The following is an 18,122-nucleotide window of genomic DNA, read 5'->3' as shown; positions in this document are numbered from 1 at the left end:
TTTTTCTAAACCAGTCATTTAAGTGTCTGATTCCACAAACTCAGGATCGCAAACTCAGGAGGCCCAGGCCCCCGTATTCTCTTGGGATCTGCAGTATCCACATAGCAATTTTCGCTTTCTTTCCTTTCCAAAGAAATTTCTGCAATAGTTTATTTATTTGCCGTTCCACTTTCCTTGGAAGGAAGAGTGGGAGTGTTTGAAACACATACAGCCATCTAGGCACGATCATCATGTTGTATAATGCTATTCTGCCAAGCAAAGAGAGCGGCAGATGTTGCCACAACTCAGGGTGGTTTTTAAACCCTACTTAACATTGAGACGGATGAGGGTATAGATTTGTGTATCAAATTATATGGATATATTATATATATATATATATTTTTTTTTTTTGCATGTTTTAGTAAGGGTTTTTATAAGAGAAATCTTTCTGCAGTTTTATGCATGCAATTTAATGTTTAAGTCATTATAATAGCAAACTGTATAAGTAGGGTATTTTCATATATATAATTTTATGACATATATTTATTAATGTTGTTTTTGATATTGGTATTACCATCATGCTTATGTTAATTTTTATAACTTTCACTGTAATGCATTCATCTTCATATGAATTCTATTTCTAGCTTTTCATATAAGCTGATTTGCGCTGCACTCATGTCTGTGAATATTTTGCTGGCTCAACCGGTATGTTGTATGAATGTTTTATCAGTTTTGGAATGTTAGGGGTGCTGTAGTGGACTTCACATAAATGGTCCTAGGTACATCTCACTGTTGCCCCTTTATATTTTATGATGAGTCCTCCAAAACCCATCAAAGACCTACTACACTCAACTAAACACCACTGCAATATCCCCTATGCCTGCAGGTGTCACCTGTATGTGGGTACAGTAGGTTTTTGGTGAGTTTTGGAGGGCTGACACATTCCACCACAGTGGCATATGGGTCTGAGTACCCTTCTGTACAGTACACTGCACCAACCACTAGGCTACTCCAGGGACCTGCTTGCTACTCTAATACGACTGGTCATAACATCTGAAACTGTCATAGAGGCTGGTATTTACTGTTTCTTTCACATCTTTGGGGGGTGGGAGGGAGTCAGTGACCTCTGGATGAGTAAGTGAGGGGTCATTCCTTAATCATCTGGTCATTTAGGTCACCTTTTTGTGACTTAGTTGTGATTGAAACAGGTCCAGACCAAAACATCCACCTTTTAGCCCTGGACGTTTTTGCTTTGTTCCATTATGGAAGAAAAGCATCCAAGTTCTGGGAATGCCCAAATCCAGCCCCCGATATGCCCCCTTGTGATTTGGATGCACTGCAGACAAACTTCATAGAAAAATGTCTTAAATATGTGTTTCGAAAACAGCGATTTTGAACATTTTTGCAAGGAAATAGTCCATCTGCCATTTTGTGCTGCTTTTTGGATGTTTTCTGTTTCAAATATAGCGCATATGTCTCGTTTGAGCCTATTTCATGAAGTCGAATAGACCCCCAGAACAAGCCCCAGTGTTGTACAAATGCCCATTCACATAGTTACACCTACTTTGAAAAGCAGTAACTGTTTGCACAGATTCTACATGTGTACTTGTGTGTCATAAAAAATACCTGTGTACATTGCAACTCTACACACAGAAACAGGCTTTGTTTGTGCAGAGCAGATGCAAAATGTGGGAAAAACCTTATAAAAGTGCCCCCCTCAGGGATCTTTGTGGTAGAGCAAGAGAGTGACAAAAAACTTGTAAGAGCTATGATAATAGATCAGGATGGACCCCGGGGGGGGGGGGGGGGGGGGGGGGGGGGGAACAGTCCTTTTCTGCTGACATTTTGCTTTTTTCTAAAAAGACATTTCATCATCACTACTCAGCTGATTTCCTCTTTCCTCTTAACTAATTTAAATATTGTCAGACTCTCAGGTGTTTCTTCCCTGTTTGCACTTTGGATTTAAAACTAAAAATGTAATGATTCCAATGTAAAGATCTTATCTACAACTTGTTTGCATTGTTTTTTTTTTTTGACGAGCTCATTCTACATCGATAAGATGAAGGGTGTGTACTGGTTCCCCAAAGCTAAGTATGATATACAAATAAAATACAGGCCACACTGAACATAAGAACATAAGTGTTGCCATAGTAGCACAGACTGAAAGTCCATCAAGCCCCTTTCCAGCTGTGGCCAATCCAGGTCACAAGTACCTGGTAAGATCCCAGAACAGCAAAACAGATTTTATGCTGCTTATTCTGGGATATGCAGTGGATTTTCCCAAGTCCATTTTAATAATAGCTTATGGACTTTTCTTTTAGAAAATTATCCAAATCTTTTTTAAACCCTGCTATGCTAACTGCTTTTACCACAAACTCTAACAACAAATTCCAGAATTTAATTACACATTGAGTGAAAAAATATTTTCTCTGGTTTGTTTTAAATTTACTACTACTTAGCTTCATTGCGTGCCTCCTAGTTCTAGTATTTTTGGAAAGAGTAAACAAGCAATTCACATCTACCCTTTCCACTCCACTCATTATTTTATAGACCTTTATCATATGTCAGCCATCTTTTCTCCAAGCTGAAGGAGAAAGGGAAGGGGAATGGGAATGGGACTCGATATACTGCCTTTCTGTGGTTTTTGCAACTACATTCAAAGAGGTTTACATAGTATATACAGGTACTTATTTGTACCTGGGGCAATGGAGAGTTAAGTGAATTGCCCAGAGTCACAAGGAGCTACATTGGGAATAGCCGCTTTAGCCTTCCTCATGGGGAAGTCATCCCATCCCCTTTATCATTTTCGTCGCCCTTCTCTATACCTTTTCTAATTCCCACATCTTTTTTGAGATGCGGTGACCAGAACTGCACACAGTATTCAAGGTGTGGTTGCACCATGGAGCAATACAAAGGTATTATAACATTCTCATTTTTGTTTTTCATTCCTTTCTTAATAATTTCTAACATTCTATTTGCTTTCTTAGCCTCTGCTGCACAACTATGACACCTAGATCCTTTTCTTGGGTGGTGACTCCTAATGTGGAATCTTGCATCATGTAACTATAGTTTGGGTTCTTCTTTCCCACATGTATCACTTTGACCTTGCTCATATTAAAAGTCATATGCCATTTGGATGCCCAGTCTCCCAGTCTTGTAAGGTCCTCTTGCAATTTTTCACAATCCTCTTGTTGAATAACTTTGTGTCATCAGCAAATTTAATTACCTCACTAGTTATTCCCATCTCTAGACCATTTATAAAATTACCCCACCAAGCTGCCTTACATCAAAACTATCACCTGCAATGGCCCCATCACCCTCCAAATTGGGGTAAGGGTAGGGGTAAGTTTTAGGGCATGGTGGCTGTGATGAAACAGGGGACTTATGTCTGTGACTTCTTATGTGAATGTATGACATATTTGTTCCCCAGTGCATTTCCCTTCTTTGGCCAGCAGATGATAACCATCTTTTTTTTGTAAAGCTGTTATAGAAGTGACCATTTGTTCCCGCCTGAGCTGTGAGGAAATCTTTAGTCTCAGTATAGGAGCACAGAGGTAAACATATCTGTCCTGAGACTCTGTTCAAGGCTTGTGAGCAGTTAATTTCCTGAAACTCCCCATGCACTACCCAGATAGTGACAAAGTGTTTAGACAGTTTTAATATTAATCCTTATTCAGTTACCTGTTATTGTCTGTTACTTTTCCACCTGTTTTATATCGTTCACTGTTCTAATTTTGTGACAATAAACCTTGTTAGTTTATTGGCTCTGTTGGCCTGGACTGACTAAGAATCCTGGTAGTTTGTGTGCTGGGTCTGTGGGTACTTTCTAGGAACTGTGGGACCCCTGAGAGTGTGGCCCCAGTAACCTAGAAATCACCGGGGAATAACTTGTGGGTAGGAGACTCACCTAGAGGGAAGTGGAATCTAGTGTGTGGGGTGGAGGGTTGGCTAGTACACAGCATGTGCCCAGGTGCAGGTGGGCCTGAGCAGTGCTGGGGACAGACCCTCTAGGTGGTCGCAGGGTTAACCCCAGGCGGGTGCTAGGTGTTCCATGACAGTGGCAAACTGTCCACACACTCCAAAGATATCCTCCTACAACTGCCCCTACATCAACACTATGTCCTCTGTAATGACCCTACTCCATACAAATTGCGCACATACCCCTAAATTACTCCCTGTCATTGCCCTACTACCCTGCCTCCCAACTGTTCTTCCTCTGCAAGTGCCCTACCATGCTACAACATGCCTCAGCTTCCCAAATCTATCCCTTGCAAAATGTATCACTGCCCCTCAAACTTCCCCAATACTACCTCTACCCCCAAATTGCTCCCATCCATAAGACTACCCTTACATCTGCCCTATTCCCAAACTCAAACTACTCCTACATCACAACTATCCCCAAACTGCCCCAACCAGCAAAATTAACTCTTTACAACTGCCACACCATTCCCAATATTTTCCCACTGCTCTCAAACTGCTGTATCCCCAAAAATATCCCCATTAATACTCTATTCTTAAAGTACCTCTCACTACTCCCAATTTTCCCAAATTATCCACAGCCTCCATAATTACCTCCAGTACTAGCTCCCACCTACTAACTACTCCCAACGCCCATCCAACACCCACCCCAACACAGGGACAGAAAAAACATAAGCCATGCTCTGCATGCTTTCCCCACTTGTTTTTTTTATTATTTTCTTTTTTATTAAAGTACACAGAATTAGTCACAATAGAAAATATTGTAGCCCAGGGTACTAAAAGAACTCAAACATGAAATTGCTGATCTGCTGTTAGTGATCTGCAGCCTGTCGTTAAAATCGTCTGTAGTACCTTAAGATTGGAGGATGGTCAATGTAACGCTGATTTTTAAAAAGGGTTCCAGGGGTGATTGAAGAAATTACAAACCGGTAAGCCTGACTTCAGTGCCGGGCAAAATAGTGGAAACTATTATAAAGAATAAAAGTACAGAACACGAAGACAAGCATGGTTCAATGGTACAAAGTCAGCATGGGGCATGGGTTCAGCCAAAGGAAGTCTTGCCTCACCAATTTGTTTCACTTCTTTGAAGGCCTGAATAAACATGGCAATGGTAAGCTGGTTGATATAGAGGGGCATTTTCGACAGAATGTCTAAATCAGAATTTGGACGTTTTACAAAAACCTCCAAATTCTGAACAGGAAAGAAGGTCATTTTGTGTTTGAAAATGCTACGGACGTCTTGTGATTTGGATTGCCTTTTTTTTTTGTCCATTTTCAAACAAAAGATGTCCAAATGCAAGCAATCCAAAACAGAGGAGGAGTGGCTTAATGGTTAGTGCAACAGGCTTTGATCCTAGTAACATGGGTTCAATTCTCACTACTGCTCCTTGTGACTTTGGGCAAGTCAAATGCACAAGGGGCATTTTTGGATACGACATCTAAGTCTGAATTTGGACATTTTTTGTAATACGTCCAAAATCAGAACAGGAAAAGTCATTTTCTACAAAAAAAAATCTATCTTTTCCTTTTGAAAATGCTGTTTGGAAAAATGTTTTGTGGTTTGGAGGAGTAAGGGGAGGTGAGCCCCGATTCCCTCCAGTGGTCATCTGGTCATTTGGGGGAACCACTTGTGTGGCGTAGAGGAGTAATCTAGTGGTCAGTACAGCAGACTTTGACCTTGGGGAAGTGGGTTCAATTCCCATTGCAGCTATTTTTTTTATAAAAACAGGTCTAGCTCAAAATGTCTAAGTTTTAGTCTTGGACATTTTTGTTTTGTTCCATTATGGCTGAAAGACATCTAAGTCTTAGGAACGCCCAAGTCCTTCCTTGAACACACCCCTAGCATGCCCCCTTGAGATTTAGACGTCCTTCTGACAGACTTCAGAGAAAGACATCTAAAAATAGGTTTCAAAAATACTGATTTGGACGTCTTTGTGAGATAAACGTCCAAATGCAGACATGTCAATTTTTGGACGTTTTTCTCTTTTGAAAATGAGCCTGATAGCATATTTAGATTTTCAGAAAGCTTTTGACAAAGTTCCTCCTGAGAAAATTAAAAAGTCATGGGACAGGAGGCAATGTCCTTCTATGGATTAGGAAATGGTTATTGGACAGAAAACAGAAGGTAGGGTTAAATAGCCATTTTTCTCAAAGGAGGAGGGTGAATAGTGGAGTGCCACAGAGATCTGTGTTGGAATGAGTGTTATTTAACATATTTATAAACGATATGGAAATCGGAATGAGTGAGTTGATTAACTTTTCAGATGACACAAACTTTTGAAAGTTGTCAAAACACATGCAGACTGTGAAAACTTGTAGGAAGACCTTAGGAAACTGGAAGGCTGGGCATCCAAATAGCAGATGAAATGTAATGTGGACTATGCAAAGGGCGGCACATTGGGAAGAATAATCTGAACTATAGTTACGTGATGCTGGGGTCTACCTTAAGAGTCAGCACTCAAGAAAAAGATCTAGGTGTCATTGTCAATATGCTGAAATCTTCTGCCCAGTGTGCAGCTTCAGCCAAAAAAGCAAATAGGATGCTAGGAATTATTAGGAAAGGGATGCAAAATAAGACCAAGAATATAATAATGCCTGCATCCAGTGGTGTGCTGATAAATGTTTAACAACAGGCTCTCTCCCCGGTCCACCTCTGCGCCCCCCCCCCCCCCCCCAAATTGCAGAGCTGGCTTTAGCCGGGGAGAGAGCCTGGGGGGGGGGGGGGGCAATCTAAATCATGTTTAATGTGGGATAAAATGCCGTAAATAAAAATTAACTTTTAATGTTGAGCACCTGATTCTCAAAGTGGACATATTCCAAACACTATAATGAAAATAAAATGATTTTTTCTATCTTTGTTGTCTGGTGACTTTGTTTTTCTGATCATGCTGGCCCAGTATCAGATTCTGCTGCTATCTGTCCTCTTAACTCCATTTTCAGGGCTTCCTTTCCATTTATTTCTTTACTTTCCGCCTTTCTTCTTCATTTCTTGCCCTACATCTGTAATTAAAAGCAGGGTCCTCCGCAGACTTGACTGTCCAGTGGATCCAGCTTCTGCCTATTTTCTCCATCCATGTGCAGTTATTCTCCTCTCTTCCTTTTCCCTCTTCTCATCTCCTTCCTCACTCTTTCCTCCCCTCCATCCATGTCCAGCATTTCTTCTCTCTCCCTTCCCTCTCCTCCATCCGTGTCCAGCAACCCTCCTCTCCCTCCATCCACCCATGTCCAGCAGCAACCCTCCTCTCCCCTGCCCTCCATGCACCCATGTCCAGCAGCAACTCTCCTCTCCCCTCCATCCACCCATGTCCAGCAACCCTCCTCTCCCCTGCCCTCCATCCACCCACCCATGTCCAGCAGCCCTGCTCTCCCCTGCCCTCCATCCACCCACCCATGTCCAGCAACCCTCCTCTCCCCTGCCCTCCATCCACCCACCCATGTCCAGCAATCCTCCTCTCCTCTCCCCTGCCCTCCATCCACCCACCCATGTCCAGCAACTCTCCTCTCCTCTGCCCTCCATCCATCCACCCATTTCCAGCAGCCCTGCTCTCCCCTGCCCTCCATCCACCCACCCATGTCCAGCAGCCCTGCTCTCCCCTGCCCTCCATCCACCCACCCATGTCCAGCAACCCTCCTCTCCCCTGCCCTCCAACCACCCACCCATGTCCAGCAACCCTCCTCTCCCCCTGCCATCCCCTCCATGATCCACCCATGTCCAGCAACCCTCGTCTCCCCCCTGCCCTCCTCCCTTCCATCTGCCTTCTTCCAGCCCCCCCGCTCCCCCAGTCATCCATTATCCGTATGCCCTCTGCAGCTCTGCGAGTCCCCGATAGCCGTTTCCTTCTTGCGCCGCAGCCCTACCTTTAAAAATTTTATTTTCCCTCGAGGCGCACTGGCGTTGAAGGCTTGAAGCGAAGGCAGCAGGCTCAGCTCGGTTCCAGGCCTTCCCTTCGCATCATGGCTCCGCCCTCGCGCAAACAGGAAATACGTCAGGCGAGGGCGGAGCAGAGGCGAGCCGGCTCGCATGGGCCAACAACCCAAGAAGATCGATTCTAGTTTGCAAAATGTTTGCAAATTTGAGGCCTTTTTGTAAAACAAGTAACTACGCATCTGTCAAAACACGGTCTGATAAATTTATTATTGGGACATTGGTGGTCTGTTGTTCCAGTGCTGTAAACTGTTCATTCTCCAGGGCCTGGCTTTCTCTCTGCCTTGGCCTTGTCCTCTCAACCAAAATTCTATTCTGTCCATCGGCTTGTAATTGCCTCTGCTTATTCTGGTTCTGTTGTTTGCATTCCATATTTTGTCTAAAAAATGGTCATGATGTAGTCCATCATCTCTTCTATCTACAAGTGTAGAATCATGTCTAGGGGTTGAGCAAGGGGATATGAATAATTCTTCAAAATCATTCCTTATTCTTTTTCATGCTCTTTTAGGAGCCGCCTTAGAGGGCCCTCCCTCTATCTGTGTATTGATCTGGTCTGATGTTGATCCATTTCTGTAGTTCATCTGTTGCTTATCCTGTTTTTGTGTCTTAGGAATTGCCCACTATTTGACAGTTTTTTGTCACGGCACCTTTTTATTAGGATATTATCATTTATTCTTTACATTTATTATATACAGTTTCACAAACCTTCACTCACTGCTTGATGTATATAAGAACACTTTGCACTTAAAACAATCTGGCACCATCGGTACCACCTTTTCATTATTTTAAACTTAAGTTCCTAATGTTTCTCTTGCGACAAGATGGTTCACATACACCTCAGATTGTTCCACATGCATGTTCAGATAAATATATGTGTACTGCTTCTTTTAAGTTTAGTTCTGTGATGTCAGCTCTTTCATTGTATTTGGTTTTTTTACAGTATATGATTTTTTATTATATTTAAGTTTAATATAGACCCCTGACACAGGCGCTTTACGCCAAAACATGGCCCGTGTTGGGTCAATGGTACAAGATTGATGTACAAGACACATTTTTTGCATTTATAGGATTTGTCCTGCTTGTGAAGGCTCCTAGTACTTTTTTTGCTTTTCAAAATCCAAGTATACCACATCTAACGCCCCTCTCATGTCCAACTGTTTATTCAAGACAGTCCACTAGATTGATGCACTTTTTATGGCCCCTAGTGTATTTTTTTTGTGGTCCAAGGTCAGTGGTCTTTGTCATAAAGTGTATGGGGACAGACTTAAAGATCTCAATTTGTATACTTTGGAAGAAATGCGGGAGAGGGGAGATATCATAGAGACATTTAAATGCCTATGTGGCATAAATGCACAGGATGTAAGTTTCTTTTAGTTGAAAGGAAGCTCTGGAATGAGGGGACATAGGATGAAGGTGAAAGGAGATAGACTCAGAAGTAACCTGAGGAAATACTTCTTCATGGAAAGGATGGTGAATTTGTGGAACGGTCTCCCAGTGGAAGTGGTGGAGATGAAAACAGTATCTGAATTCAAGAATGCTTGGGACGAGTATGTAGGATCTCTAAGGGAGTGATAAGGAGAGTCGATGGCATGGATGGACAGACTGAATAGGTCATATGGTCTTTATTTTCCTATGTTGTTCTATGTTTCTGTGTCTATGATGTGCTAACCCCTAAGTGTACAGTGCTCTGTGTGTTTTTAGAGCACCCATGTGTACAGTGAAGTGGGGTGGGTGTTTTGTATCACCTTCTCTGGGTACAGCAGCAGCCTTTGAAAATTGTACAAAACTGTAGTTGTGGCTCCTGGACTGCACAAAAAATATAGGCCGGGTCCACAAAAAAGCAAATCAGCCCAGTGCCCCATCAAACATGATCTGAGCCTTATCTGATAGCAGGGCCGTTCTCAGAGGAAGTTGGACCCTCTTACATCACAGGGTTGTGGCATAGTCTGTAGACAAGGATGTCCTCCAGTTCTACTATCTTCACACTGACCCCTACACCTGAAACCATCCCCTGTTCTAGGTGTGTCCATGGGAATGTTCTTGCAGGGGTGTGTGTGTGTGTACAGTGAAGGGAGAGGTAGGCAGAGGTATATACATATACAAGTGCAGCAGGATCTCATCACACAGATCAGGAGCTGCAGACAAGAAGCTCACTAGTGGTGCAGTCCTGTGCAGGTAAGAATGATAAGCACAGCTGATGAGTTATATCTAATGTTTCACAAGACAGCTTTCACTCCAGTAAGACTTATCACAGCAGGGCTTCCCAGGTTTATCTTATCAATCTTTTATCTGCATGGGAACTGGCACATGGGTTGAGTGTACATAGCTTAGAGGAATAGCCTAGCGGCCAGAGCAAATCCTGCTCTACCCAATATGATTAGAAAAATAAAATGACCAGACAACAAAGGTAGAACAATCATTTTATTTTCAATTTAGTGATTGGAATATGGGTTTTTTTTGTAATTTGCATGTGCTATCTTTGCATGATGCTTCTTGGCAGCAAATTTCAGACACTATTTAAGGGTTCAGAGCAGTACAAGTGCATCAGCTTGTGCTATCGGCACTGGTACTTTTCCTGAGACGTTTATACTTGTAGAAATCCAAAAGTATGCATTTTAAGTGTACTCTGCATCTAAACCCTTTCAGAGGTGTGAGGGAAAACTTAGGTATTTAATTTATAAAAACTCTGTTTTATATATCTGGAACTGCCTTTGACAGTGTCTGGTGGCACCTTAGACTAAACTTATTACAGCACTGATCTCTATGTGTGCCAAAGCTTCTGGGAATGATAATACTCAATGCATTAGGCGAGGCCTCAGAAGTATTAAGAGGGAAATAATATTATTTCTCTTCTGATCTCAGGTAAGTAAAGGCAGCTCTATTGTTAGGCAAAGTGAAGTGCTCACCTCAGAAGTCAGATTTTATGGGGGCGACAGCAAGTGCCCCCAAAACACCCCAGCAAGAGTTACCTCACTTTGCTCCTGACTAGCAGCCAGGTCAGCTGCAATGTCTCCCTTATGGCCTCTCGCCTTGCAGTTGCAGCAGTAAGAGAAACCATTGGCAGGGCCTTGGAGGTGTGCTTGTCACACCCTCTCAAGTGAAACATATGCATCAGAGGGGGTGGAACCAGCAGGGCTTTAGATTTGCTCATGTGTCTCAGATGCTCCATGCCTATGGTTTCTCTTATTGCTGCTGCTGCTGCCACTGCAGGGACTCAGGAGATGTGGTCACAGGGGAGGGAGAAAGTTTAAAAAGTGCTCCACTGGGGGATGGGGAGATACAGGACCACATGGTAGGAGAATAGGGAGATGGAATAGAGATGCTAGTCACAGGGGAGGTGGAACATGGAAACAAATGGAAGATGCTGGACAAAGCATAGGAAGACCTTGGAATGGAGGCTTAGTAGAATGAAAGGGAGAAACTGAATACAGGGCAGGGGGAATAGGAAGGAGGAGGAGGGGAAATGTTGCATTCAAGGGGGCACATGAGGAGATGGAGTGCTGGACATGGCAGAAAAATGAACAGAAGTGAAATGAAAAGCAAACATCAATGTCAAAGATGGATGTAGGGGAGCAACTGAAGACAGGAGAGAAGTGACAGATGGCCAGGATTCTGGAAGGAGAGTTAAAATAAGAAACCATTAAATCACTGGTACAGTGCTCTGGTTTTGTGCTGTCTCACAGAGGTGACATCCTGGTTGGTACTAGCATTTTTCATACGGTGTCTGGCATAGGCGTAGTTTGACTGTTTCATTTGGGGGGGGGGGGGGGCAAAGGATGGGGCGGAGCATATTAGCATATTAATTTGCATATATACATATGCAAATGAATATGCTAATATGGAGGAAGGAAGGGAAAAAGAGCTGACTTTTTTTGGGGAATAACCATAATGAATATGTATGAGATATCAAGCAAGCTCTTTCTCCCTTCCTTCCTTCCTTCCTTCCTTCTTTCCTCTTTACCCAGCACTCCCTCTTCATCTCCAGTAGTATTTCCCCACCCCCTTTCCCATATCATACCAGTGTTGACCTTAGAAATGCACAGGCTCTATATGTAGATCCTTCAAGAAGTAGTGTGTCATGATTTAGGCTCTACACCCTTTCTGATGTTTTGGTGCCACCTCAGTAAGGCCAACACACAATCTCTCCACTGCAAAACGCTATATACAAACTTGTTCAAAAACACACTCATATCCTTACTAAACCATAACAGCACTAATTCCAAGGACAGGACGAGCTACAACCTTATGCGTGAAAAGGCAGAACTGTAATTACACCAGGCTCTAAAACACCAATACACTACCTCGTGAAAAAAAGCAAAACAAAAGGGCTGCAAATACTACACGCTAGCAGAATACTGCACCTTAATCACACATGAAAAACACATGACACAACAGACATGACACAAGGAACTAGAAATAAAAAAGTATGAAGGCAAAATACTGAACTGGAAAGTTAACTCAAGAAGTCAGACTCAGCATGCAGCAATACCAGAAAAATTGAAATTTACAGGCAAAATATCACAGATGCACATTTCAAAAAGCTGACATATTTCAATTAATAAATTCTGAATAAAATACTTTTTTCTACCTTTGTTGTCTGATCATTTAGTAGTAGGCTTCCCTCTGCTCCCCACCCCTCCCAGTCCCATCATCTCTTGCTCCAAGCTCCCCACCCCTCCCAGTCCCATCCATCTTCCCTCTGCTCCCCACCCCTCCCAGTCCCATCCATCTCCTGCTCCTTCCCTCTGCACACCTCCTCTCCCAGTTCCATCCATCTCCTGCTCGTTCCCTCTGCTCCCCACCCCTCCCATCCATCTCCTGCTCCTTCCCTCTGCTCCCCACCCCTCCCATCCATCTCCTGCTCCTTCCCTCTGCTTCCCACCCCTCCCAATCCCATCCATCTCCTGCTCCTTCCCTCTGCTCCACACCCCTCCCAGTCCCATCCATCTTCCCTCTGCTCCCCACCCCTCCCAGTTCCATCCATCTTCCCTCTGCTGCCCCCCCCCCCCCCCGCGAGGTCCAGGATCGTGACTCCGTTTACCCCCTATCTTCCTCCCTCCCTCCGGCGCAGGCAACAGTCTTTTTCAGCTTTTCTGTGTTCCTGGCAGCGGTAACGACGTACACGCTGCCTTCGGTCTGCCCCGGAAGCCTTCTCTTCAAGTTCCTGTTCCCACCTATGCGGGAACAGGAACTTGAAGAGAAGGCTTCGGGGCAGAGCCGAAGGCAGCGTGTACGTCGCTACCGCTGCCAGGAACACTGAAAGAGACTGCTGCCTGCGCCGGAGGGAGGGAGGAAGAGAGGGGGTAGACAGACACGCTGGTCTCCGTCCGCTTCGCTTCCCTGCCCTCTCTGTCTGCGTCCCGCCCGAAAGGAAATGACATCAGAGGAAGGCGGGACGCAGACAGAGAGGGCAGGGAAGCAAAGCGGACGGAGACCAGCGCGTGCCTGCTTGTTGTTTTTTTTTTTTCCATTACTGGCGCCGTCACATCGTCATCGTCGTTTGGGGGGGCATTGCCCCCCCTCGCCCCCCCAGTCTATGCCCATGGTGTCTGGACATTCACAAAGGAAAAATATTCAACATTAAGGAATCTTTCACATGCTCATCTTCCAATGTGGTATATATAATTCAGTGTAAGATATGTGACAAAGGGTGCTAAATTGGAGAAACCAGTCAGATGCTAAAGAAGAGATTTAATTTACATAGACACCATATGAAAAATACTAATACCAACCAGGATGTCACCTCTGTGGGGCAGCACTTCACAAAACCAGAACACTGTACCACTGATTTCATGGTAAGAATCATGGAAGGGAACTTTAAAACAATACAGGAATGTAAGACCTTTGAAGTCAGAATTATTAAATATTTTGACATTCACCAGACAGGACTTAACAAAGATCTGGGTTTTCTAGCCCATTATAAACCATAAAATTGTACTACTTTGTCACCCTCTTATCTCCATGCATATCTCCCTGTCCCTCATCCAGCTCTCCCTGTCTCTCACCTAACCCACCCTCATCCTGTTAGACTGTCACTAAAATGCTTTGATGTTTCACTTATATATACTGTCATCTACCAACATTTGCTTATTTCCGATCTGACGAAGAAGGGCTACCTTCAAAAGCTAATCAAGAAATGTATTAAGTTATGTCCAATAAAATTGGCATCATCTTCTTTTCTTTTCCATGTTTTATTTTGTTTTATTTACCTTTAAAAGTGGACTAACACGGCTACCACATCTCTCTTCCTATTTATATCATTCTATTTTATATTCATCTCAGTAGGAGACTTTGTAGCCTTGATAAGAACATTTGTAACTTTTTGAATACAGTTATGTTTTTATTGATTTATAATATTTTAGAATCTGCTCTCTGGACCGACTCCATCCTGTTTATATCTTTTTGAAGATGCAATCTCCAGAATTATACACAATATTCTAAACTTACCAGGTCTTACCAGAGTCTTATACAGGGGCATCATCACCTCCATTTTCCTCTTGAGCATTCCTCTCCCTATACACCCAAGCATCCTAGCTTTCACCGTTGCTTTCTCTATCTGTTTGGCCATCTTAAGATCATCACATATGATCACACCCAAGTCCCACTCCTCTTTCATGCTCAAAAGTTCTTCACCCCCTAAACTGTACCGTTCCCTTTGGTTTTGGTATCCCAAATGCATAATCTAGCATTAAATCTTATTGAAGCTAGAGGAATAGTCTGAAATTTAGCAGCTAAGTCCTTCCTCATGTTATCCACACCACACAGGGGTATCTAACCTATTGCAGATTTTGGTGTAATCCGCTAAGAGGCAAACCTTACCAGACAGCCCTTCCACAATATTGCTTACAAAAATGTTACCTCTTCAAATAATACAATGTTCACAAGTACAACTATATTCCCCCTATTAAATATAGGTTTAATATATCATGTTTCGCGATTGAATGGACGAAAAGACTTCAGATGCTCGGCTGTCACTAAGTTATAAAATTCAATGTGAATGCTGGATCAGTCTAAAAACCTCTCAGTCTGCAATCTCTTCGGCTTTGACTGCTTTATATATGTTTTTTTTGTATTGTTTTGTAATTTTTTACTTAATACAATAGTACCAAATAATAGTGAAGCACTTATCTGTGTTAAAGCACATCTTCTTAGGTGAGATATTGTGCGGTTTGCTTCAACAGAGAGCTTCCGTTTCTTGCTATGCTTCTATATTTGAAGAGATTCTATTAGCAAGACACAATTATCCAATTGAGTTAATTAGAAAGAACTGGCCTAAGACAGAGAGATTGGTTTGAGGAGGGGCGAGGGGGAGTATTGATTATTTCTGGTAATAATTGAGGAAACCAAACAACAGATTGCAGTGTGGCCTGTATTTTATTTATATATCATCATATTTAGCTTTGAGGAGCCAGTACACACCCTTCATCCTGTTGGTATAGAATGAACTGTTTAAAAAAAGTAAAGCTATGTAAACAAGCTGTAGATAAGATCTTTATATTGGAATAATTTATTACATTTTTAGTTTTAAATCCAAAACGCAAACAGGGAAGGAACACCTAAGAGTCTGACAATATTCAAATTAGTTAAGAGGAAACCAGCTGAGTAGTGAAGATGAAATAATGTCTTTTTAGAAGCAAAAAAAAAATGTCAGCAGAAAAGGACTGTTTTGCCCCCTCCCCAGTCCGTTCCTGTTCTATTATCATAGATCTTACCAGTTTTTTGTCACCCCATTGCTCTACCACAAAGGTCCCTATGGGGGTTAATTTTATAAGGGTTTTTCTACATTTTGCAACTCTACATGCAGAAACAGACTGTGCAGAGCAGAAGCAATGTAAATGGGTATGTTTTAAGCCACACAAGGACATGTGTAGAATCCGTGCAAACGGTTACTGCTTTTCAGAGTAGGTGTAACTGTGTGAATGGGCATTTGCACAACACCGGGGCTTGTTCTGGGGACCTATATGCCTTTATGAAATAGGCTTATGCAAGAGCATTTTATATTGGGCTAGCTGAACCCTTGGTCTGACCCACAAGGGCAACTCTTGTTTCCAACACTGACCAGTCCAGGACACAAGTTAATGGCAAAGTCACAGAAAGCAGCAAGATTCCATGTTACTTAACCCCAAGGATCAGCACTGGCTTTCCTCTGGTCTACCTTAGTTACAGCTTATGGACTTTTCCTCCAGGAATTTGTCCAAAATCTTTTTAAAACTCAGCTATATTAGCTGCTTTTGTCACTTGCTCTAGCAATGTATTCCCAAGTTCTTTTGTTGCTATAAAATTACCTCCTCCCCCAGCAGAGGTTGTAAGAGCCAAGACATTGGCCGTCTTTCACTGAGAGGTGATGGAAGTCTAGAGGAAAGCATTTTCCCACATTTATTTTCTGTCCTACCAGTTTCAAATGATACCCCCTGTTCTTGAACTTTCCATTCTATGGGAAAAGCTGCCACCTTGTGCTTTATTGAAACCTGCTAGAATCTGAATTTTGTTTCACTTCTCCTTTTCCTTGTCGTACTTTCAGAAAATGCATCTTGAACTCCCTTGACTTCTCTCTGTAAGGCTTATAGTGCAGCATATGTAACATTTGATGGTGCATCTTTGAATAACCACTAACATACCATTGTCCTTCTACCAATTTGGTCTTCAGCAATGAACACAACCCAGGGTGGGGTCATGCCTGCAGGAAGGGCTCAAGACACTAAACTGCCTGAGGTGAAGGATGAGCTGGCACATCTCTTCTCCTGACCACCTAGGGCACTGAAAGTAGGGGGACCTCCCTTCACTCAACATTAGTCAGGTGAAGAAGGAAAAGCAACATATTTCAAGGCAATATAATACTAAAAAATGGCAACAACAACAAAATCCCTTTGTGCTGCAAATAAACAGCATTGAAAAAATGCAGCAGTTTTACATTTAAAGTCTCAGATTATATGATTAAACATAACTGTATGCTACTACTAATCATGTCTATAGCACTACTAGCTATATGCAGTACTGTACTTTCTCTGTATCTAGAGAGCTCACAATCTAAACTTTTGTACCTGGGGCAATGGAGGGTTAAGTGACTTGCCCAAGGTCACTAGGAGCTGTAGTGGGAATCAAACCCAGGTTGTCAGGATCAAAGCCCACTGCACTAACCATTAGGCCACTGGACCAGCACAGTGTTAAATGTAAATATATATCCAGAGAAAACCAATGCAAATGCAGGGTCTGCCGCAAGGGGGATGGGCAAAATTTGGGGTCCGTATGTCTCCTGTTCCTGTTGGGACCCGAGTGATTGCATTAACGCAATAACCCGGTCCTGGCACACAGGAACAGGAGAGAGAGAGACCCCGGCACCGGGCCCCCCTTGGAGGCTGGGTAGGAGCAGATGCACAGACACAGGAAGGTAGGGGGTGGCGGCAGCTGTTTCCTGAGGGGGGGGGGGGGGTTGGCTACAGCGGCAATGCCCTAAGCCTGTCTGTGTCTCTCAGCAGCCCTGAGCAAATGCAATATATGCTCAGTTCTGTGGAGGAAATGGCTTAGTGCTGCTGATGTGAACCCATTTTTGGGTGAGGGGTTTTAGCTTCTGGTGAAGGAAATCCAAAAAAGACACACCAATCTCTTTGCATCCAAGGGCCAGAGGATTGCAGCCACTATCATGGCAAGAGAGTGGGAGGCAATGCGAGACCTTATAAATTCAGTCTACCACGCAAACAGGGACACTGAGGATTGTAAAAGGAAACAGCACCAGCTCAAGAGGGATGCAAGGTACAAGGCTGGTTCCAACCCCCCTGGACAGGACACTGCAACCCTCAGCCCTATGAAGAGGATTGTCCATACCCTCCTTCCCCAGGAGGGAATATATGACCTTGGAAGCCTTAACACTTCAGCATAGCCTGATGAGTCAGGTAAATGTGGCAGGCTGAAGCGGCTAATGAGAAGCCAACACAGGGCCATCCTGAAAACTCCAGGCAAAGAAGGCAGCTCCTTTGCCTGGCCAGGCAGCTCCTGGCACACAATGTACAGCTAAAGCGAGTGTTTTTAATGAGCATCAATGGTGAAAAGGTCAAATTGGACTACTCAAATAGTAGGCAACAATTGTATATACTGTATGAAGTCCATAAAGCTCTCAGCCTTGGGTGGACACAATGTACAGCTGGCAGAATATTGCCAGCAGAAACGGCAACTGCTCCAGGAGGGGGGTGGAAGCTCAGCAGACTTGTGGCCAGAAGCTAAAGACTCTGCAGGAGGAGATCCAG

General features: G+C 43.3%; 1 protein-coding gene across 2 annotated transcripts in view; it reads left to right on the top strand.

The window, feature by feature from the left end:
• Positions 1-10,000: 10,000 nt before the first annotated feature.
• The window catches only part of LOC115481404 (fucolectin-5-like), a 31,445-nt gene continuing 23,323 nt past the window's right edge, over positions 10,001-18,122 (top strand). For both annotated transcript variants that reach the window (XM_030220500.1, XM_030220493.1), the window contains exon 1: positions 10,001-10,056. The gene's annotated coding sequence lies outside the window, so the exon portion shown is untranslated. The remainder of the gene's footprint in view (positions 10,057-18,122) is intronic.

The sequence above is a fragment of the Microcaecilia unicolor genome, chromosome 1, assembly GCF_901765095.1.
Source record: "Microcaecilia unicolor chromosome 1, aMicUni1.1, whole genome shotgun sequence".
Classification (NCBI taxonomy): Eukaryota; Metazoa; Chordata; class Amphibia; order Gymnophiona; family Siphonopidae; genus Microcaecilia; species Microcaecilia unicolor.
Note: the sequence above shows the minus strand (reverse complement) of the source record. Positions and strands in the feature narration are given on the sequence as shown.